Genomic DNA, 24,379 nt, shown 5'->3' on the forward strand with positions numbered 1-24,379 from the left:
ATCCCCCGGGCATGCACATATTCATTCTCACACACACATACACCATACACAGGCAGGCACCTATTCTCACACATACAAACCCCAGGAAGACACCCATTCATTCTCATACACAGACACACCCTCAGGCAGGCACCCATGCAGTCACACAGATACACCCCCAGGCAGATTCCCATTCATACACATGCACACATTAAAGGCAGACCCCCTCTCTTTCTTTTGCCAGCAACCTCAGAGCCTCTCTCATTCCTCTGCTGCCACTGTCACTGCTGCCACATGGCTATTGGGGAGGCACTGATTGCTGCTACTGGCACTGAAGCCCATTCTGCTGCCTCCTCTGTGCAGGCCCCATGGGTTTTCACTTCCTCCATGTCGATCTCGTACATTGTGAGATACGCATAGAGAAAGTGCTAATCTTGCACATTACCAAAGATTACATGTGGCAATCAGTAAGAAGTAATTTTTTTTTCCTTTGCTGTCTGATCTTAGTTTTCTAATCGGTTGGTCACAGGCTTTTTTGTTCCACCTTCCCTTTCTTTCTTTTTTTTGCCAATTCCTTTCATATTGTCTTTTTTTCTATTTCTTTTCTAGGGATGTGCAGAGCAAAATTTTATGTTCATATTTTTTATGTCCGAAAGGGGGTCCCACTTGCGGCCAATATGGACATAAAAAAAATCCAATGAGTTGGGTATATGTACATATGTGCAAAAAAAAAATGTAAACCCCCTCACCCTCCTTAATCCCCCCCCCAGACTTACCACAACTCCCTGGTGATCGAGCGAGGAGTGAGGACGTCATTTCTGCAATCCTTGGCGAGAAGCATGTGACGTCGGTGGCACGTCGAGTGACGCGGCGTCACGTGATTCCCGGCTCGTTCGCGCCGGACGGCTCGTTCGGCCCAAAAAGAACTTTTGGCCAGCTTGGGGGGGCCTCCTGACCCCCCCAAGCTGGCCAAAAGTTCTTTTTGGGCCGAACGAGCCGTCCGGCGCGAACGAGCCGGGAATCACGTGGCGCCGCGTCACTCAGACGCGACGTCACGTGATTCCCGGCAAGTTCGCGCCGGACGGCTCGTTCGGCCCAAAAAGAACTTTTGGCCAGCTTGAGGGGGTCCCCCCCAAGCTGGCCAAAAGTTCTTTTTGGGCCGAACGAGCCGTCCGGCGCGAACTTGCCGGGAATCACGTGACGTCGGCGTCACGTGATTCCCGGCTCGTTCGTGCCAGACGGCTCGTTCGACCCAAAAAGAACTTTTGGCCAGCTTGGGGGGGCCTCCTGACCCCCCCAAGCTGGCCAAAAGTTCTTTTTGGGCCGAACGAGCCGTCCGGCGCGAACGAGCCGGGAATCACGTGACGCCGGCGTCACTCGACGTGCCGCCGACGTCACATGCTTCTCGCCAAGGATTGCAGAAATGGCGTCCTCACTCCTCGCTCCATCACCAGGGAGTTGTGGTAAGTCGGGGGGGGGGGATTAAGGAGGGTGAGGGGGTTTATATTTTTATTTTGGCTCAACAATCGCGATTTCCCACATATCGAACATATCTATGTTCGATATGTGGGAAATCCGATCGTTTATGTCGAATCAATTTTTTAAGTAAAAAAAAAATATGAGTTGCGTTTTACTAATGCGGTCAATCCGAATGCACACCCCTATTCTTTTCTCTCCATTTATCTTCTTCCCTCAAACACACAGTCAGGTTCTCATTCTCACATGCTTTCTCTCTCATACACATACACACACACATAGGCTCTCACTCTCACATGCTCTCTGTCTCATACAATCATTCATACACAGTCTCTCTCTTGCACATGCTGTCTGACTCTCACACACCCGGGCTCTCACATGCTGTCTTGCTCAAGCACAGGCTCTCACTGTCACATGCTGTCTCTCTCACACACACACAGGCTCTCACATGCTGTCTCTGCAAACATTCAGGTCCTCACTCCCACACACAGTCTCTCAACTCACTCTCACACACAGACACACAGTCTCTCAACTCATCTCATACACGCACTCTATGGGCCCTCAGCATCTCTCTTACCTCTGGGCCTCCTCTTCATGGGTCACTGCAGGATGGGCTCTGCAGTGGCTCTGATCTTCTCGGGCCAGTCCAAGGTGGCGGCGGCCCTGATCTTCTCGGGCCAATCTGCGGTAGGGGCCCTGCTACCTGGCCTCCTCCTCTTCTCAGTCCGCTGCAACAACGCTGCTCCTCATCTGCATGTGGCTGATGCTCCTCCTCCTTCCTGCCCTCGCGGCTCCGGCAACATTTTTCTTCCGGGGCCGCGCAGGCAGGAAGGAAGAGGAGCACCTGCACGTTTAGACGTGACCTTGTTCTTTGGGCCGTGGTGAAGTCACCACGGCCCTGTCAATCTTCCTGCTGTGTGTCTCCGGCACAGCACAGCGATGCTTAACTACTCAGCCGCCAGTGGGATGAGGTCCACTGGTGGCCGCATTGGCTCCCCCTGACCTCTCCTTGCTCCGCCCCATCACATGCAGTGGGCTTGTGCGACACACCGGCACACTGCAGGCAACACACTAAAGTGTCATGACACACACTTTGGAAAGCTCTGCACTAAACTATTGACGCACTAGCGCTACCCGGCCATGCGTTGCAGTGGCAGAGTCAGGTTCTTTACCCTCCCTCCCCCTTCCCCTTGCTCATTTACCTCAGTCACTCATCCTCCTCCCCCTTGGTCACTCACCCACCCTTCCCTCCCCTGTCCCCACTACAACTCTCTCCCCTCACACTCACATCTCTCCTCATTCTCCCTCCCCTGACACTCACCTCCCCCCTCATTCTCCCTCCCCTCACTGTCACCTCCCCCTACCTACTGCCTACCCTTCAGATCAGAAAACCTTTGTATTTCTATTTCTGTGGGAACCCCCAATCCCCAACCCTTTAAATCAAATAATAACCCCCCACCCTCCTGCCCCCTCCCAAGACCTGGGAAATTAAAATTGTTGGTGCTACATGTGGTCTGTCCCTGGGCGTCTGTGTGCGTTATGTAGCCAAATAGGGGAGTGCCTAACCAAATTTGCACTTCCAAATTTGTTTTGTGGTCTGGGGAGGGCTATTTTGGTGCGTTCCCGAGATCGTGCAAGTTTAGTGTATGTATTTGTGTGTGAACCTCCCCCTTCCCCCAAAAAACAACCCTATGAGAAAAGTTCTCTTAAACTAACCACCCCACACTCTCCTGTCCCCTCCCCCAGCCCTGTGAAAAACAGTAGCCCACCCCCCTGCCCCCCAGAATTGCTGAATGAATGAAACCTGTCCCCCCCTCGTGACCCCTTCCCCAAGATGTTCACAATCAATTCATCACCACCCCCCACCCTCCAGACCCCCCGAGACCTGATAAAAATGTCAGTCGGTGGAGCGGGCGTTCAGGAGCAGTCTGGGAGTGATGAATTGGCGATGGTCCGTCGGCTGCGAGCACTGAAATGGGTTCTGACGGCCCTTTGCCCTTACTATGTCAGTGGGGTGGAGCAATGGCACCGGTAGGTCCTCAGACATAGTAAGGGCAAAGGTCCGCTGGCTGCCAGTCCTGAAAATGGCGCCAAGGGGCCCTCGCCCTTACTATATCACATGGGCTACTGCCGCCATTGGTGTCCCCGAGGGGCATAGTAAGGTAAAGGGCCATCGGCGCCATGTTGATTGCTGGCAGCCGACGGCCGTAGTGCAGGAGATGTGTCCCGGACCGGTCCTGGCCCCCCGCTGGAGCCTCCCCGACTTCTGTCAGGTTTTGTGTGTGTTGTGAGGGCCTGGGAAGTAAATAAATTTGGCATGTGTGTGGGGGTGTGAGTAGGGTGGTTTTGTGTGTGTCGGGAGGCTGTGGGAAGTAAATCAATTTGGCATGTGTGTGGGGGGTGTGAGGAGGGTGGTGGGTGTATTTTATCTGTAAAGGAAATAGGTATCTTCCGGCAAAAAAAGTGCGCAAATGTGTTAAAATTGAAGTGAAACGTGGACCTGGACTGGCGAAATGATTAGTGTAGCGTGTGTTAGTATAAGGTGTAACAGATGGCGCTTATGTCTAGCAGATGTCGCTGTTTTCTCGAAAAAAATGTTAAACCTATTTTACCTGTCACAGGTGTGACATATCTGTAATGTAAGTACAGAAGAGCCTTCCTGTATGCGAAATGAAGGTTGTGTCCAAATTTGAAAACAATCGGTTCAGTGGTTTCTGAGATTAGCGATTTTGTCCAAACTATTTAACATTTTTATTTATATAGATATCCAACCTACCCTTCATTGCCAAAATCATTGAAAAGACCATCCACTCACAACTCACTGACCACCTAGAAAAGAACAACATCCTATTCCCCACACAATTTGGTTTCAGGAAATACCTGAGCACAGAAACACTACTCCTCTCATTAAGTGACACTGTGCTCAGAGGCTTCGAAACTACCTATAATCCTCCTAGACCTATCAGCCGCATTTGATATCATAAACCACACAATCCTTATGGATCGTTTGACTGAAATAGGATTAACTGAGAAAACGCTACAATGGTTCTTGTCCTACCTATCACACAGAAGCTACCAGGTATTAATAAATAATACCTTCTCGAAGAAAATAAACCTAAACACTGGTGTTCCCCAAAGCTCTGCACTATCCACTACCCTTTTCAACATATACCTTCTCCCGCTTTGTCACTTTCTAACTGACCTTGGGCTTACCCACTTACCCACTTCCTACACGCGGCAACATCCTAATACTAGTCCCAATCCATAATACATTGGAAGAAACCTACAAAAAAACAGCCTCACATCTCACCAAAATAAAGCAACTATTAACCAACATGAAACTCATAATAAACATCGAAAAGACAGAAATAATTATCCTGGACAGAAAAAAACACCCCATCACCGCCACCACCACTCAGCATAGAAAACCAAAAGACAACAATTTTCCCTGTCTCTCATGCTCGTAACTTAGGGGTCATCATCGACAGTGAATTATCCTTCAAAAACCATATCACGAATAAAATTAAGGAAGGATACTACAAACTACTTACACTAAGGCAATTAAAACCTTTCCTCTCTCCAGATGACTTCAGAACAGTCCTGAAACTATTCATCTTTTACAACCTGGACTACTGTAACTCCCTATTATTTGTATTACCACTCTCCACAATCCGCCCACTTCAAATCTTACAAAACACAGCCACCAGAACCCTCACAAGAACAAAAAAGCACAAACATATTACGCCAATTCTCATAGTACTACATTGGCTCCCAATAAAATTTGGAATAGATTATAAAATACTGACCCTACTGCACAATACAATATATGAAGAACGATCCAACTGGTTAAGTACAACAATAAAAATACACACACCTCAATGAAACCTCCGCTCAACCAACAAAGGCCTTCTGAAAATCCCACCTGTGCGCTCCAAACAACTAACCTCAACTCGTGAAAGAGCCATATCCCTCGAAGCCCCAAACTCTGGAACACCCTCCCAATAGAACTAAGAACTCAACCAAACCCAAAAACCTTCAAAAAGGAACTTAAAACCTGGATGTTCACCAAAGCCTACCAACGGAACTAAGAACTCAATCAAACCCATAAACCTTCAAAAAGGAACTGAAAACCTGGATATCCACCAAAGGCTACCAAATCAACCAATGACACACACACATCCCCCCTAAAACATACCACAAATCTGGTCTGAAATGTCCTCGCCCCCAGCCTTTGTAACCTTCATACTGAATCCCACCATATACCCCCTGATACGTTAAGAATATCACTCTCAACCTTATTAATGCTATCAGCAAACGCTGTATATCAATGCATCTACTAACCTCTTAACATTTTATCCTTCAAAACTTGTAAACCATGATAATAGCGATGTCAATGCCTCTATTAACCTCTTAACATTTTAGCCTTCAAAACTTGTAAACCATTATGATGGCGAAACCGAATGACGGTATATAAAACTCAATAAATAAATAAATAAGTAGTTACCTCTCCCACCAAGGAGCCATTAACTGAGGCCAAGCATGGGCTCGGCAGGCCGTTGGCCATCTTTATGTTGGTTGGCTTACCTAAGGCTTTATCTTTGCTTGATTCAGCCTTCTCGTTTTTGGTTACACTTGTTCATCCCCTAAGTTCCATGTAAACCGGCCTGATGTGAATTCTATTCGTGAAGTCCGGTATAGAAATATATATATTAAAATAAAATCTTTCCACTGCGGTTTCACTGACATCTCACTGCCGCTGTGAATGAGAAAATTGTCCATAAAACTTTCAGAAGCCACTGAGAGTCAAATTCACCGCCAAGATGTAAAGAAATTCTCCTTTGCATGTCATTTTGTGGAGGGGCACCAGGAACAAGGGATGTGCACAACTTTTTTTTTTCGTTTCATTTTCAGGTTTGGGTTCGGGTGTGGACAATTTCAGTCCTCTCCCCGAACCCGGAAACATTTTTCATTTCGCTTTCGGAAATGGACTGAAAAAAAACCCAAAACCCACCCCAACCCTTCAAATGTACTTAATTACAAACCCCCCCACCATCCCGATTCCCCCCCCCCCCCGCCCAGACTTACTGAAAGCTCTGGTGGTCCAGCGGGGTCCCGGGAGCGATCTCTCCCTCTCGGGCCGTCAGCTGTCACTAATCAAAATGGTGCCAGTGGCCCTTTGTCCTTACCATGTGACAGGGGCTACTGGTGCCATTGGTCAGCCCCTGTCCCATGGTAGGAGCAATGGATGGCCGGCGCCATGTTTCCAGTTCAGCTTGTTAGATAGAAATTACAGTGAATGTCACCAAGTAGATTTTCTTCTTGTCGTATCCATAAACACAGTAAGAAACCAAAACCAAACTGATCTGTGTCTGTGGTCCCTTATGTTTTTCCTAGCGCTCCCCTTTCCTCTGTGAATTGACAATAAAATTACCCAGGGGACTTAGGAATGGGTTCTCCTATGCTTTAAGTCTCTCCCTTTCAAATACAAATTGTTCATTGCTTGATTCTTCCTTCTCCAGATCTCTCCTTTCCTGTTGTCCTGGCTGAAATTCTTGTGTGGAAACATAGATCCTCCTTTCTCCTTGTAGCTTCGGATTCTTTTTGGGTTCCATTTCCTCTCATCACAGTTGTATCAGGAACGCCACAAACAAGGGAACTCCCCTGTCTCCCCACTCCCCTCTTCTGGCCAAGAAAGGTGGACAAATCTGGTCTTCCTCCCTCAACACACCAATAACCACACACACCTAAAACACACAAAAACCACCAAGACCACTGTCATAAACCACTGGATATGAGCCAGCAAATTGATCTTTCTTCCTATATTTCTCAGCAAGGGAGTTTGAACAAGGAAGGTCAAGCAAGGGTGACAAAAAATCAGGAGAACTACAACAACTCCTTCAAACTCCAATGCAAAAAATCCACATTGACTCTGACTCTGGTGTCACCTGCTAATATGGAGGCAGGAAACTACCATTGCACATACCTTCAGTGAGGTTGCTGTGGCAAGATGGTACATTCCTCTGCCCTAAACTGCTTGGTCCACTAGGCCAAATTCTCTAGTAGAGATCCCAATGGGGCTCTATACAAATATGTTTTTTGGTAAATGCAAAGATCAATTTAAAGAGATGGCAATAGGTAGAAAAAATTGTACTGATACATAGAACAGTAATAGCACATTTTGAGAGTTACCCTATTGATAGGATATATTGAAATAAAGGAATATATAGGTTTTCTGTAAAGTATTCAGGGCTTTATTCAATAAATATTGTTTCTGAAGGAATAGAATGGCAAATTTCCTTTTGGAAAGAGGCCATCAATGTTTAACTATTTCACAACAGAATGCTGCGATCATCAATGTGAAAGCAAGGACAATAGAATAAATAAACCTGTAGGAGATTTTCATTTGTTTTAACTTATGCACTGATGAATTGCAAAGGGTTTACATGTTGAAGGCTACTGCCAGCAGAAAATCTCTTGGATCTGACATCTGTGATTGACTTAGTGTTCATTCAGAATTCAACTGTATTTGTGATCAGCAGCAGCTCCAGAAATTTTTATATAGGGGGGGGCATAGAGGAGGAGTCACAGTGATTTTCAGGGTAGATAAGGGCCAAGTGCCTTTCCCCACAGCCAAAGTGGTCCAGCCGACTCTCTGAGGTAGCTGGGAAGGGGAAAACCCCTTGCTTGAGGGGGGTCCTTTCCATCCTTAACCATCTTCTGCAAGACCAGTGCTAGCATTTTTGCTGCCCTGTATGAAAAAATACTGTGCTGCCCCCCCCCCCCCCCCCCCCCCCCCCCCCCCCGAGTCACTCAGTGTCTGTCCTGGGCCAATCAAAGCCCAGCTCTGGCCTGCAATCTATATATTTAAAAAAATGACATGACCCCCCCCCCCCACCTCATATCCTTCCCTATCCATGGATAGGGAAGGATATGAGGTACCCTAGCACACAGAGTGGAGAAACATGGCTTTTTTGTGCATGGACATTATTGAAAATGTCTTCTTTGATCTGTTTAGAAAAATTTAGAAGTCCTGAAGAAGCAATTTATTTAGGGGTAGATTTTAGTACATGCACGCACGCATCCATTTATGCGCATTTCCCAGTGAGTACACATGGACACGCCAATTTTATAAAATGGCACGCACACGTTATTAAATTGGTGGCCACGTGCAAGGGGGGGTAGATTTTTGCAAGTTTCGGTCAACGATGCGTTGTGGCCTTCCCCAGTTCCTAATTGGAGCGGACTGGGAGGGAACTTCCCTATCCCCTACCCTAACCTCCCTTCCCTCTCCTCCCCTCCCCCTATCCCTATCCTATCTACCCCTGTTTTTTAAATTCTACCTGTTGCTCCTCCAAAGGAACAGTAGCAAGTTGCATGCACCAGCACCCTGCTGGTGTGCCCTTCCCTGCCCCTAGACCGTCCCTTTTCTTCGGCCCGGCTCTTGCACGCAAGGCCCGGCCACACATGTAACCCCCATATTTTATGCACTTGGGCGATTTAAAATCCACCCGTTAATCTAGTTCAATGGAGCTTTGAAACAAAACTGAATATGCCAGTACAATACAACAGAGCTTCCTCTTATTTTTAAACACTATTCTAGGATCATCTGGCATCAGTTGGAGAGCAAAGGCAGGTTGTTTCCAGAACTCCCTATTGGTGCCTATGTTCCAGTCTATATGAATTGGTTCAGATGTGGACCCTTGGTCCAGAGGGTACTCACCAAGGATCAGCCTTGAAGAGCTCTTCTCCGGAAGGGGGAGTATAGTAGTCCAGGCGGACGTCAAGGCGGGCAGCAAGCAACACAGAGTCCAAGTCCGGACAGGGTCAAGGCAGCACCGACAGAGAAGCACAGAGAGCAGCCACTCTGGAACCTTGTTGCAAGGCATCTGCTAAGTCCCAGGGAGAGGTTTAAATCTCCCTGGGTGATGACATCATCTTCCGGGACCGGCTCGGCCCTCGCGCCATGGCCCCTTTAAGAGGCGGGGTTTGCTGCGCTCTCTTTGACGCTGCAGTGCCAACGCCAGAGAAGTTGTGCCGCGGTCTGTGCGCCGAGGGAAGGTGGTCCTGGCCGGGGGCTACCTCGGCCAGGAGTCACAACAGCCTAGGTATTTAAAGAAGGGAATGGTTGCATGGGTTGAATGAGTGATGATTATGTATTGAAAAAGAGAGATTACTTTTTGGCTGTGATGTGTAGACATGATACTCATCTGGAGCCAAAATATATTTTTCTAATGAACCAAGAGAAAAGAGAGGAAAGAGATTAGTTTCCTCCTACCTCTTGTGCCTCCTCCCTCTTTCACAAAAGGCTGATTATGCATGGAGAGTGGCCCCTCGGTAATAGTTTTTCTTGGCTAAGGTCTCCCAATCCCCACCATGGGGGAATACTGCTAGGTAGCGACTGGCAACCATCTGAAGGCAGGAGGCTGCAGCATCAGTGATGGCAGCGATGGCAGCTCAGAGAAGTAACTCGGGGGAAGGAATTCAGGGTGACGACGATGCTTCTGCACTCCTCCATGCTCCCTCTTGGCTCCCTTCTTTCCTCAGGCTCATCTAGAGTCAGGGAGAAGCCTGCCCTCTCCCTTCGGGAGTTCTCCCTCTGTCCCCAAGGGATGTGACTGTCACCCTCTGCCCTTGGAGAGCATGCAGAGGTATATATATACTAAAGCCATGGTGTCTGTTGATCTTCTGTTCGGTAAATTGCAGAAGCCCTGCCTAAATCTCAGAAGTGTGTGATTAAATAAATCACAGAAGCTCCACCTTTCTGCTGGTGTCAGTTATGTACAGGTCACATGATGCTCACCTGGCGCTGAAAACTTATAGAGATGTGAATCGTGTCCTCGATCGTCTTAACGATCGATTTCGGCTGGGAGGGGGAGGGAATCGTATTGTTGCCGTTTGGGTGTGTAAACTATCGTGAAAAATCGTTAAAATCGTGAGCCGGCACACTAAACCCCCCTAAAACCCACCCCGACCCTTTAAATTAAATCCCCCACCCTCCCGAAACCCCCCCCCCCCCCAAATGCTTTAAATTACCTGGGGATCCGGCGGTGGTCCAGAACGGCGGCGGTCCGGAACGGTCCCCTCAATAGAATCGTGTTGTCTTCAGCCGGCGCCATTTTTCAAAATGGCCGCCGCAAAATGGCGGCGGCCATAGACAAAAACGATTCGACGGAGGAGGTCGTTCCGGACCCCCGCTGGACTTTTGGCAAGTCTTGTGGGGGTCAGGAGGCCCCCCCAAGCTGGCCAAAAGTTTCCTGGGAGTCCAGCGGGGTTCCGGGAGCGATTTCTTGCCGCAAATCGTTTTCGTACGGAAAATGGCGCCGGCAGGAGATCAAGTGCAGGAGGTCGTTCAGCGGCGGTCCGGAACCCCCGCTGAACGACCTCCTGCAGTCGATCTCCTGCCGGCGCCATTTTCCGTACGAAAACGATTCGCGGCAAGAGATATATGTCTATATATCTTTCTCTGAAGTGGCTATAGACAAAACTGTCTGAAAATATACCCATCTGTTCACATGGCATTTAGCCTGCTCTAAAGTTTCCATGCCGGTTTCAATATAGCATAAATGGCAAACAAACATGAGTTTACAACAGAAAATGCTATACCACCTCTGTGAGAAACACTCCCTTGTGACAATGGCACTGCAATATTCTTTGTAAGTGATCATAGTCTACTGAAAAGTCTATTTAAAAAAGAATGACTAAACAGTGCAGAAAAAGGATGACATGTGGTCTGTAGGCATTTGTTGCAGTAAGAAAAGCAGGTTGTTTTCCAGCAAGCAGTTGGGAAAATTAATTAACAACATGTGGGATGTCAAAATATATGCTACCCAAGGGGACAGTAAACAGATATTCTGATTGATTGAAGGCAAAAACAAAGCCCTGAGAAAATAAAGGCACCAAAAACTAAGCTCAACCTTAGCATCAGTAAGGTAACTAGAAATTAGGGATATGTTTGGATAAAATTTTGGTTTGGTTTCTTATTTCAGTTTGTTTGGCTTGGTGATTAGTTATGTTTGGTTCATATCCCCATATTGCATTCATTTATTTTGTTCATTCATTCATTCATTCATTCATTCGAAAGCAATGCATCCTATTTTAGGCTCTAAAATTGGGATTTTCTATACAAGATTAATGAACCCTGCTGGAAGACAATAGCAGTAGAGGTAAGAATATTCCAAGATGTCAAGAGTGGAACAAAGTAGCACCAAGTGTTATGCTCAGGCTTGTGAACCCTTGGGCCGACGGGAGGATAGAATACCTTAGGAGGAAGATCCGTAGGTTCTCCCGTCGGGTGGCGAGGCAGGAACAGAAGACGTGTCCAGTTGACCCTCGGCACTGGAGACAGAGGCGACTGTGGAGGCAGATGAAGAGTCATGACGTCGAGGAAAGGAACTGTGTCTTCGCCACTGGAAGCCCGCTGTCCCCCCAGGAGGAGCCCGTAGGGACCCAGACTGCTGGGACTTAGGTGGACCTCTGAGAGGTCAAGCGTTCGGTGCAAGGATTGACTGGAGCTTCACCCCTTGAAACCAGCGGTCCCCCCGGGAGGAGTCCATAGGAACCCAGGCCGCTGGGACTTAGGTGGGCCCTTGGAGACGATGGTCAAGAAGTCCAAGGTCAAGTGCCAGAGGGTCGTTGCATACCAGTCCGAGGTCACACACTGAGGGATCACCACTTGCCAGTCCGAAGTCTCACACAAGAGAATCACCGCTTGCCAGTCCGAAGTCAAACACCAGGAATCACCGCTAGCCAATCCAAAGCCAAACACCAGGAATCACCGCTAGCCGATCCAAAGTCAGGAACCAGGAATCACCGCTAGCTGATCCAAAGTCAGGAACCAGGAACACCAAGACAAGACAGGAACAAGGATCCGAAGTAGAAGAACTCACCGAAGCAAGCAGACCTGACTAACCCAAAAATTGCCAAATCGAGGAATGAGCAGAGGAAGCCTCCTTTTATACTTCCTCTGCTCTGGCTCATAGGGAACAGCTGAACCTGGTTAAAGGGATCAGGTCCCTTTAAATCTAATGAGGAGGCGCGGCCTCGTGCCTAAAGATGGCGGTGGCCATCTTGGATTTCCTCCGCGGAGGAAATGCTGCAGGAAGCCGCGAGGGAGGAGCGGGGATGTCTCCCCACCCGGCGGCCAGAGTGGGGACCCGCGCTGAAGCGACGGGCATCGGGTCAGGGGTCTCCCCCAGAGTTCCCACGGCGGGTCACCGTCGCGGGCAAGGTAGGGGGCCGCGCTTGTGGTAGGCCACGAGCGCGGAACACAACACCAAGAATGGCATGAATAGCTCAAAGTACCATGATGGGAGCAAAGCATCAAAAAGAATGACAAAGAATACTCAAGGCACTGTGAGAGGGGCAAAGTGGTACCAACAATAGTAGCATGAATACCTTAAGCAATTGTGAGTGAGCAAAGCAGCACCAACAGTGGCAAGAAAACCCCAATGACATCAAGATTGGAAAAACAGTACAAATAGTGGCAAGTGTACCCCAAGGTTCCAGAAGTGCACTAACTTCAGTGACATGAAGACCTCAAGACACCAAAAGAGGGGGAAAGGGCAGCAACAAGCATGGAAAACAGATTACAAGGCACAAAAACAGGGACAAAAGCAGAATATGAACACTGGAAAAACACCAAGAGAGGAGTGAAGAGTACCAAGAGCAGTGGATGAACACTTCATGGCACCGAGCAAGGGGCAAAGCAGCACCACTAATGGCCAGAGCACCTCAATGCCCCAAAATACTGGCATAGGGCACAACCGCTGTGGTATAAACACTCTAAGACACTGTGATAGAGCAAAGCAGTACCAACAGTTGCAGAAACATCGCAAGGCTCCAAATGAGATGCAAAGGACATCAACAACATTGGCCTGAATACCCCAAGGTACCATGAGTAAGGAACAGTAGCACCAAAAGTAACAAAAACACTCCATGATTCCAAAGAGGGGTATAGGGCACCATGAACAGTGGGCAGCAGTTCCCCATGGCACCATGAGAAAGGCAGGAGCAGGCCATGCAGTTACAGTGGCAGAACAATTAAAGGCACTGAACCAGGAGAGAGGCAAAGTGGGAGAATGTTTTTTGTTGTTGTTGTTTTGGGGGTCAAAACTCTGCCATATATCCATGAGAGAGGCAGAATGGGAAGAGTAGTGGGATATTTTTAAGTTCTTGATTTTATGGACCTAAACTCCCCAGTATATCCAAGAGAAAGGCAAGGTGGAAGGTGTGGCAAAACAACACAGCATGGCAGTGAATCAGGAGAAAAGCAGGGTAGGAGGAGAAGGGGTTGTTTGTTTGGTTTTTTTTGCTAAAACCCTCCAGTATGACCAAGAGAGAGGCGGGACAAGAAGAGTAGACTGGGCAGCAACAGTGATACAACAACTCAGGAAAACACTGAACCAGAAGAGAAGCAGGATAGGAGGAACCTGGAAAGAGACAGTGCCGGTGCAGCTTCGTGTGGATTTTGTACACATACCTTGGCAGTTACAAATGAATTTATGCGTATAAGTTCTCTTTGTTAATTTAGAGTAAAATCTGCACATAAAAGGCAAATGCAGTCTTTACCTCACCACACAATTATACAATGACCCTCTTTGTGTGCTTTAAAATCATTTAGATGCCAAAAAATCACAATGAGAGACTTACATAAATCCCATCGCTCCTCACAAATATTCTAGAAAACATCCTTTAGCAATTTTTTAATTTGCAAAAAAAATTTTTAAGGTTATAAATGGAGTGAAAAAGGCTCAACCATTCCAAAAATTTATGTTCTAGCTACAAGTGGTAGCCCTTTAAAAATAATCATATTAAATCAAAACAATCACTTAAAAAATGGCCAATCATAGTCTAGTAGTCGAGCAATGGGCCTGAACCAGAGAAACCAGGGCTCAATTCCCACTCAGGTATTTGTAAAGGCAAATTTTGTCTCCCTCTTGCAACAATAAATGCAGTGAATAACCTTTTCTATATGTTAGAAGAATAAACAAAAGTAAGAGAAATAAGAAACCAATCTGGTTTTCAAAGGAAGTGGAGAATAAAATAAAAGCAAAACGAACAAGAAATATAAAGGATCCCAAAATGAGGAGCACAGGGAAGAATATCTGGTGAAACTGAGGGAGACAAAGAAGGAAATCAAGAAAGCTAAAAGCCAGGCCGGAGAAAGGATTACGAAAGAGGTAAAGAGAGATGACAAAATAGTTTTCAGATATATCAGGGAAAGGAGAAAGGGCCAAAGTGGTATTAGGAAATTGAAAGTTGACAATGAACAATGTGTGGAGAGAGATGAAGAAATGGCAGAAATATTAAACAAATACTCAATTTGGTGTTCACTAAAGAAGAACCTGAAGAAAGACCTTTTTTGGTTGACAAAACCGTAGGTGGAGATGGGATAGGTGAAAATCCATTTATAGAAGAGAATGTATGGGAAGTGTTGCGATCCCCCCTGTTGCTGCGCTACAGGAGGTATCTTACCTTCCTCCCGGAGGCCGCTTCGTAGCCAGGGCCTCTCCTGTGCACCATCCGGGACTTGCTCCAGGGCCTGGGAGGCCTAGCGGTTCCTGAGGCCTGCCTGTGGCTTGCATGCATGCGTTTGGACTTCCTGTTTGGCGACGCCCTTCTCCTAGGGGCCGGCCCGCAGCTCTCTACCCCACTTATTGGACCAGCAAGGGGCGGTCCTGGCAAACTCCTCCCAGGGAGTTGCCTACAACCTCCAGTATATAAGGACTTTCTTGTCACTTGCAACTTGCCTTCGGATCGGGCTCTACAGTTGCCTGTAACCTTCTCCTCGATCCAGGTCATCCGTGGTCTTGCCTGTGTTGATGGTGCCTTGTCCTGTCTTGATGTCTGTTCCAGTCCGTGCTTTGATGTCTGTTCCTGAAGCCGCCTGATCCTGTTCCAGTTCCGGTTGTTCTGCCCTATGTCCTCGTCTGGCTCCTGAGCCTTCTGGCCTTTTGGGCCCTGGTGTGGCCAACAGGAGGGATTCGTCCCCCGGGCTCTTGAGCTTCTGTTCCTGCCAGCCGACAGGGCTTCAGATGTCATTGGTCCCGGCATCGGAGTTCCTCCTCGACTGGACCTTTCCTGGTGCTCTCCCGCTCTCAGCGTGGTCCGCGACCAGCCTTCCTGGGCTGAGTAGGGCGCGTATGGGACGGGGTGGTCCGCGACTCAGTCCCATGGGTGGGCTGAGTAGGGCGCCCTCAGGGACAGTGCCCATGTCTCCTTCCAGCCCTCATCTTCGACGTCTGCACTAGCCTTTGTCTACGATGTCTGCACTAGCCTTTGTCTACGATGTCTGCACCTGCCTTGTCTACGATGTCTTCAGTGTAAAGGACTCTGTCTGCCCTCGCCTCTGTCTGGCCTGCTGCCCATTGCCGTACCCAGCGGCAGGTCCGAAAGGGCCGGGAACAGTCGGAGGACCGTTCATCAATCAACTTCCCAGTGTTGGTTGCCATGGGCGTGCAGGTCCGGCTGAGGGTCAGACTCCGTGCCTGCTCCCCTGCTTCTGTACCCGCCTGGCTCTCCATGCCTGCCCAGCTCACCTCCCACGGTGTGGCTTGGGGCTCCTCCTTGAGTCCTGCCGTGGCCCAAGGGCTCACCACCCGCTTGAGACAACCGCGCTCGTAACAGGAAGAGCTAGGAAAACTGAAAGTGCACAAGGTCATGGGGCGGGAAGAAGTTCATACCAGGATACTGTGGGAGCTCAGAGATGTGCTGGCATGTCCACTGAAGGACCTGTTAAATAGATCCCTGGAAATGGGAAGGTGGCTAATGATTGGAGAAGAGTGGTGGTGGTCCCGCTTCACAAGAGTTGGAGCAGAGAGGAGGCTGAAAACTACAGGCCAGTTAGCTTCACCTCAGTGGTTGGAAAATTAATGAAGACTCTGCAGAAGGAAAGATTAGTAAACTAACTTCAGTCAGGAGGATTACTGGACCCAAGGCAACATGGATTCACTAGGAGAAGGTCCTGTCAGACAAATCTAATAGATTTTTTTGATTGGGTGACTAAAGAATTGGATCAAGAAAGAGTGCTCGATGTGACCTACTTGGATTTCAGCAAAGCTTTTGATAAGGTCCCACATAGGAGACTTGTGAATAAAATGAGAAGCTTGGGAGTGAGCGCCAAGTTGGTGGCATGGATTACAAAATGGTTGCTGGACAGAAGACAATGTGTGATGGTAAATGGAACCTACTCTAAGAGAGAGCAGTGTCAAGCAGAATGCCCAGGGATTGGTGTTGGGACCAGTTCTGTTCAATATCTTTGTGAGCGACATTGTGGAGGGGTTAGAAGGTAAACTTTATTTATTTGCAGATAATACTAAGATCTGCAACAGAGTGGACATGCCAGAAGGATTAGAGAGAATGAGAAGTGATTTAAGGAAGCTTGAACAGTGGCTGAAGATATGGAAGCTGGGATTCAATGCTCAGAAGTGCAGAGTCATGGGGTACAGTAATCCAAAAGAGCTGTATGTGATGGGAGGTGAAGGGCTGTTGTACATGGAGCAAGAGAGGGACCTTGGGGTGATAGTGTCTAAAGATCTGAAGATGGTGAAGCAGTGTGAAAAGTCAATAGCTAAAGCCAGAGGAATGTTGAGCTGCATAGACAGTGGAATAATCAGTAAGAAAAAGGAAGTGATATCCCCTTGTACAAGTCCTTGGTGAGGCCTCGCTTGGAGTATGGTGTTCAGTTCTGGAGATCGTATCTCAAAAGGGACATTGACAGGATGGAGACTGTCCAGAGAAGGGTGACCAAATTGGTGGGTGGTCTCTATCAAATGACTTATGAGGAAAGGTTGAAGGACCTGAATATGTATACCCTGGAGGAGAGGAGGTGCAGGGGAGATATGATACAGACCGTCAGATACCTGAAAGGTTTTAATGATGCACAACAAACCTTTTGCATGGAAAGTAATCAGTAGAGCTAGGGTTCATGAAATGAAAGTCCAGGGAGGACGACTCAGAACAAAAAATATAGAATGTTCATTCCAATCCCAACAAAGAGCCTTTGTTTCACTCACTCTGGGCTTATTCAAGGGTAAAAACCTTTTAGCATGCACTAAAACCATTTAATGTAAACCAAAATGAAAAAAAAAAGTCTTTTGTTTTATTTTGAAATTGACATTAAACAAATATTTTTGTTGTTTCTCAGTTATTTGCAAATGAAGGCACCTCTCTATAACAACGTTCATCTTAGAAGTTATTTCCACCCTTGCCTTAAGAATGGAGAGAGTGGTTTTATAACAGTGCATAAATGTGCTTTAAAAAATGTGTGGGTTGCCCCGGAGTGTGCATTCACTTACTCATAGAAAGTTACACCTGTTTCTGAGCAGCAGTCACTTTCTGCATGTACATTCATACACATTTGTTCATAATCTAAAGTAAGCACTTAAATGCTTTCCCTACCCCCAACACCTCTTTGTAGTGTTGATAAATGTACATGTAAAGTGGGTTTTTGCACGTTTTTTTAGATGCACTGCCTCTTCCTAATTTATTTTGAAAACACTACTTACTTATTTTAACCAACTGTATTGCCTGTAACATACCTTGAACTCCCTGGCTGGAAAAGCATGTGTAAGGGATAGAAGGGTAAAGAAGACACCCTTAACAAAGAATTAGGTAGGTGTACCTTAAACAGGAACCTGTTGACTCACCTGGCTTGAAACGGACTGAGAGAAAGCAGGAAGTGTAGTAGTCTGGTCAAAAGGGGAAAAACTTGAAGAGTCCTGAGGCAAAGACTTCAGGGAGCCAGCCCAAGCTTACTATAGCCCCAAGCCCAGAGAAGCAAGGAAAAGCCAGGATTCCAAACAGGATAGCTTAACTGGGGAAGCATGTAGAACAGGTAGGAAAAGCTGTTGCTAAACCAGTAACTAGAATATATTTGGCATGCTTATTGTTAAAGTTTTGTGTTCATGTGAGAGCTGAACTATCATCCTCTGAAAGTACACAGAGTGAACAAATTTATAATAAAACTGTTTAAGCTGAAGGCTGCTGTCTGAAGAATTATTATAGAAGAAGCAACCATAAAACTAGTAAAAAAGAGGGAAAACCTGGTATGGATTCCCAAAATGTGATATAAATAAATGATATGGATGATTAAAGAGGGTTTTACATGCATAAGTTGCTTTGGAAACCAAGCCCAGAAAGAAGCAAAGCTTCTAGAATGGGTAAATATAAATCGGTTATTTATACTTTCGAATAATAGAAGGACTATGGGGCACTCCATGAAGTTAGCAAGAAGCACATTTAAAACTAATCAGAGAAAATTATTTTTCACTTAATGCACAATTAAGCTCTGGAATTTGTTGCCAGAGGATGTGGTTAGTGCAGTTAGTGTAGCTAGGTTCAAAAATAGGTTTGGATAAGTTCTTGGAGGAGAAGGACATTAACTGATATTAATCAAGCTGACTTAGGGAATGGCCTCTGCTATTACTGGCATCAGTAGCATGAGATCTTCTTGGTGTTTGGGTACTTGCCAGGTTCTTGTGGCCTGGTTTGGTCACTGTTGGAAACAGGGTTTGATGAACCCTTGGTCTGACCCAGCATGGCAATTTCTTATGTTCTTATGCAAAAGCCATGGGTTATATATTATCATACCTATAAGGGAGCCTGGACCGACGTGCCGCAAATGCGCAGTAGAGAGCAGCTCTACTGCGCATGTGCGGGCAAGCATCGGTGGAAAAATAAAAACATGGCGGCGTCGAATGGCAGCGAACGGCAGCGGCGAGCGGCGGCGACGAGGAGCGGCAGCAGCGGCGGCCAGTAGCGAGGGAGGGACTGAGTGAGAGGGAGGGAGTGAGAGGGAGGGAGGGAGTGAGAGGGAGGGAGGGACTGAGGGGAGGGGGAGGGAGGGACTGAGTGAGAGGGAGGGAGGGGAGGGACTGGCGTGAGAGGGACTGAGTGAGAGGGAGGGAGGGACTGAGTGAGAGGGAGGGACTGAGTGAGGGGGAGGGAGGGACTGAGTGGGAGGGAGGGAGGAGTGGGTGAGTGTGTGGGAGGGAGGTAGGGGGTGGGGAAGAGTGAGGGGAGAGGGAGAATGAGGGAGAGGTGAGAGACAGGGATGTGAGTAAGTGGAAGGGTAAGAAGTTGTGGAGCAGAGAAAAAGGGAGTGGAGGAGGGCTGAGGGAGAGGGTGTGGGGAGTGACTGAGGGAAGGGGAGAGAGGTGGGAGTGACTGAGGGAAGGGGAGGGAGGTGAGAGTGAGGGGAAGGAGGCAGTGGGAGCAGAGGGTGAGTAAGACTGAGTGGAGGGAAGGGGAGGAGTGAGGGAGAAAAAGTGTAGAAGGGTGCTGTGTTCGAAAATGGACTGAAAAAAAAATGTAATGTAGCCCGTTGTTACGGGCTTAAGGGCTAGTTAGGAAATAAATGAATAATAATTGGGTGAGTGCGTTACTTAGTAAAAATAATTTAGAGAGAAGAATCAGACTGATAAACAATCTGATTAAATGCAAATTATACTACCAACATGTAAAACAAATATGAAGTCACTAGAGACATAGTAAACTGTATGTAGTAAAATACATCTGTAACCACACCCCATTGTGCCTGTCTTGTATAGGTGGGGCCATTAAAGAATTTTTAAACTCTTTGGGGCAGAGACCCTGGTTAACTCTTCTGACTCTTTTCCTAGGGTGTAGATCCTTTTTATGGGGGACAGAGTGAACTTTCGGGGCCCAGTGCTGGGGAGGCTGACTTCCCTCTGGTTGTCCTTGGGGGAGGGACAATATTCTTCACTGTGTATATTGTGTGCCCAGATAAACTATCATAGATTCACCTGCCAAGCAGTTTCTCTGTGCGCTAATCTTGCCTGCTATGACTCCTCCTCACCTACAGAAGCTTTCAGTGAGCCTCACCACCAGCCTTGCTAAACTTCTCAGTGCTCTAGCCATGCCCAAGTCTCAGCCTTATGTAACCAAGCCTTGCCAGTGTATCCTTGCCTCTTCATGCACTCACCCTTGGCTTTCTGACCTGGCCATTCTTGTCTTGTGCCTTGTCTTGTGTCCTCTGGTCCTTCTTGTTTCTTGTATTTTGCCTTGGGGCCTGTCCAGATTTCTCTGTAACTAGGGGCCTTCGGGCCTCCAGCTTTGCTGCCTTCAGCTGCTGTGTTTCTTGTTCTGTGCTATCTTGCCTAGTCCTTGTCTGTTCCTGTCCTGTCTGCCATGTTCAATTATGTCTTTGTTTTGTTGAAACAAAACTAAATAATCACTCCAATATATACATATCTTATCAATAAATCAATATGCCATCATGATAGGCACCACTGGTATTACACCTTCATTGTCTTTTCATTAATCATGTGGCATTCATAAGTAATGTCCCAAAGTAACTTATTTTTAATTGTATATGCAATTAAAAGACATATCTGTGGGTTTCTGTTTATTCAGCACATACAGTTACCCCATAGGTGGATCATAATCCATATGTGAATGCTGTATCACCTTCAAATACCAGTGTCTAATGATGCTGTCTATAGAGTGAATCTTTCATATAATTGATTTATAGGGATGTGCATTCATTTGTGACAAAATAGGAAATAGAGACAATATTTCCTATTTCGTCACATTTTTTTTTGGGGGGGGGCGACGAAACAATAAGAAAACCCATGACATTTTGTGTGGTTTTATTCTCGTTTTTTGGGGGGGAAAAGGGCACATTAAAAAAAAACCCCAAACCGACCCCAACCCTTCAAATTTAATTAATTGCAACCCCCCACCCTCCTGACCCCCCAAGACTTGCCCAACCCCCCCCCCCCCAGAGTTACAGAAAGACCTAGATCCATCCAATGCTTAGGAGATCTTCTAGCTTAATATACAAATAGCTTTGCCTAAAGTTACTCTAATATTTTATAACTTGTGCAGGTAGGGCCGGCGCATCCATTAGGTGAACTTCGGTGGTTGCCTAAGGCACCGTGCTGTAGGGGGCACCAAAGAGCAGCCACGTGGTGCCGTAAGCAGGACCTATCCCGCTCGCAGCAAAGAGAAGCAAACAATCGGTGCAGAAACAGGTAGGGGGGGGGGGGGGGGCACGACACTGTGTGCTTCGCAGCGTGCTGCTCGCGGCCCTGAGAAGCACACAGTCTCTATTTCTCTCTTCCACAAGCAGGATAGGCCCCGCTTGCGGCACCACATGGCTGCACTTCAGCACCCCCCTACGGCTCGGCGCCCTAGGTGACCGCCGAAGTTCGCCTAATGGGCGCGCCGGCCCTGCCTGCACAACTTTAGGCAAATCTATTTGCATGTTAAGCTAGAAGATCTCCTAAGCATTGGATGGATCTAGGTCATACTCTTGACCAATTAAAGTTTTTTGTTATTCAGCATCTTGATTGCCCTCGAGGTGGATACATTTCTCTCCAGCTCCTAATCTGTGAACAGAGGTACATTTACTTGTGGCACACTTTAGCTCCAGTTGGACTGAACTGAATGATTAAATGGGAGGCATTTACATGATGGATTAGGGAATATATCATTTGTGCCCAGCTCGCCTCAGCTCTGTTCTCTTCCCTTCCCTTTAGCATGGTTGGGTTGGCTCCATGTTGATTTGGTGTACACTTACATAGGAGTTTTGAGGGCCAGCATCTCCATTGGACAAGGCAGGAGTCCTTTTTGATTGGTTCTGTCTCTGGACATGCAGACCCATTTTCACAAATAAAATCCAGTTGGGTTAGAACCAGGGTTGTGCCTTGTTTTAGTTCCTGTGGACAAGTCAGAGGGAGCAGGAGGAAGGTTTGAATCTCGGTAAGTAGATTTGGGCATGGTAATTCTATGTGGTTTCAATATATTAGCGTCACTCTCTTGTGCATTACAGTTTTTCATGCTCAGCATTATATCTCTACAGATCAAATTACTTGTTCAAACAAGACCAAGAAACTGCAGCTCTGAGTATTTATAGTGTCTGACCCTTTTGGAGGTGAACTGGTGCCATTTCTGACTAGGTGGTTTTCACGTCACATAATCTTTTTCTGACTCTGTACTAACATTTTCCAGGTAATCTTATTTTCATCTTCATTCTTGCATGGATTATCTGTTTTTAGCACAGTTTTAGAAATACATTTGTCATTATTTCTTTTTGGTTTTGCAGTGGTTTCTTTAACGAAACAGGATCAGTCAACTGACTCGCAGCAACTCTCTTGAACCCATGTGCAAGTAAGTTTTTTCCCTGTATGTATCAGTTGGTTCTTTGGTGCACATGATTACGTAGTTGCCCAGCATTTTTTTTAGGAGAGATCCTTGAAGGCGCACACGGAATTTATTACCGTTTCAGAATTTTTGTGTCATGTTCTTTTTTGTATTCAGCACAAAATCTCCACTTTTATCAAATCCACGCAGGCCATAACAGTATATTGAGACATGCTTTTAAAGTTATAATTCCCAGATAGTTAACTGCAGGCTGCCAACTGTTATCAGTTTTTGCAAATTAATGTCTACAAGTTTTTGATAAGTAGTTCAGTATTAAGTAACCAATGTAGTTTTCATTTTCAAATTTTCATCTCTCTAATCGTATTTCTGATATTCTCAACTTTAAAGGCGTGGTGGCTTCACCGACTTACATGATTTGGGAGAAGCCTATGAGAAGTATTTTTGTAAGTTTTACAATTTCCAAGCAATATTTTATAGGGTTGTTCAGACAATTTGCCTTAACCCGTATTATATCACACATAGTTCTCTCTCTTTTTTTGAACTAGTTCACTCGCATAGTATTTCTACTATTTCACCTTTTGGTTTGTAGATTGTATGGTGATCGTTGTTCCAGGTTTACATGATGAGGAAGCCTTGCTGAAGCAAGGGCCTTGTTGGGGACTTCACATCAGACCCAGGAAATGTTATACATTGTTTGCCCCTTTGAACTTTCATTTATGAACTTAAATTGTTTATAAGCAGGAGACAGTGTGGTTTCTTGCACATCTAGATTAGAGACTCTATTGTGTCTATCCAAGCTAGTGAGGGATTTATTTTACAATTCAACTCAATTTAATAAATATATAATTTTTGGAGGACATACAGATTACATATTGCTATATGTAACTGGCATTGTGTAAGACAGGCATTCAATAATGTGTGTGATTATATAGACAATTAAGAAGACTCTGAACTTTCCTAGAGGCTTTGGTTCTCAGACTGGTAATCCAGGCGTTGGTCTGTTCATTACTAGATTATTGTAATGTGGAACTGGTGGGTCTTCCTAAAAAGAGTTTACAACACTTACAGATGATACAGAATATTGCAGAACATTTGATCTTTGGTCTCCCACATAGGGTGAGTACAACAACTTTATTAAGACATTTTCATTGACTACCTATTGAAAAGCTAGTTCATTTTAAACTCATGACTTTGATGTATAAGGCATTGAATGGAGGGGATACAGGTTATCTACAAGATAAGATTAAGGGTTATGTTCCTACCCACAATCTTCGTTCAAAATCAGCAGCATTGGTGTTAGTTTCATCAAGACAAGATGTATATAAAGTTTCAATTAGGAAACGGATGTTTTCAGTTAGTGGCCTGGAGTTGTGGAATTCATCTCCATTGGAGGTGAGGCTGGAACAGAATTACTTCAGCTTCAGAAAAAAAGTAAAAACCTGGCTTTTCCCATCTTAGCCCGGCATGGATTTAAATTGTGTACAGTATAGATAGTTGGGGCTGAAGTATTTTGTTCTCTCTTATTTGAGTTAGGGGTGTGCATTCGTTTTCGATGTATTGTGAATCTGCAACGTATATGCCATATTTGTTATATTCGTGGGGATTCCAAAATGTATGGCGAACCCCCACGAATACAACGGATCCCCAACGAAAAGGTCCCCCACCCTCCTGACCCCCCCAAGACTTGCCAAAAGTCCCTGGTGGTCCAGTGGGGTTCCCGGAGCGATCTCATGCATGCTGGTTGTCGGCTGCCGGTATTCAAAATGGCACCGATAGCCCCATGACATAGTAAGGGCAA

At 46.4% G+C, this 24,379-nt stretch overlaps 1 long non-coding RNA gene across 3 annotated transcripts in view; it reads left to right on the top strand.

The window, feature by feature from the left end:
• The window catches only part of LOC115093262, a 201,592-nt gene that overhangs the window by 60,938 nt on the left and 116,275 nt on the right, over positions 1-24,379 (top strand). For 2 of the 3 annotated variants that reach the window (XR_003857255.1, XR_003857256.1), the window contains 3 exons: positions 22,280-22,428; positions 22,523-22,587; positions 23,594-23,697. This is a non-coding gene — a long non-coding RNA (uncharacterized LOC115093262). Of the gene's footprint in view, positions 1-18,156; positions 18,290-22,279; positions 22,429-22,522; positions 22,588-23,593; positions 23,698-24,379 lie in introns of those variants that run through there. The other variant, XR_003857254.1, reaches the window with a different exon arrangement.

Source organism: Rhinatrema bivittatum, chromosome 6 (assembly GCF_901001135.1).
Source record: "Rhinatrema bivittatum chromosome 6, aRhiBiv1.1, whole genome shotgun sequence".
In the NCBI taxonomy this organism is placed as follows: domain Eukaryota; kingdom Metazoa; phylum Chordata; class Amphibia; order Gymnophiona; family Rhinatrematidae; genus Rhinatrema; species Rhinatrema bivittatum.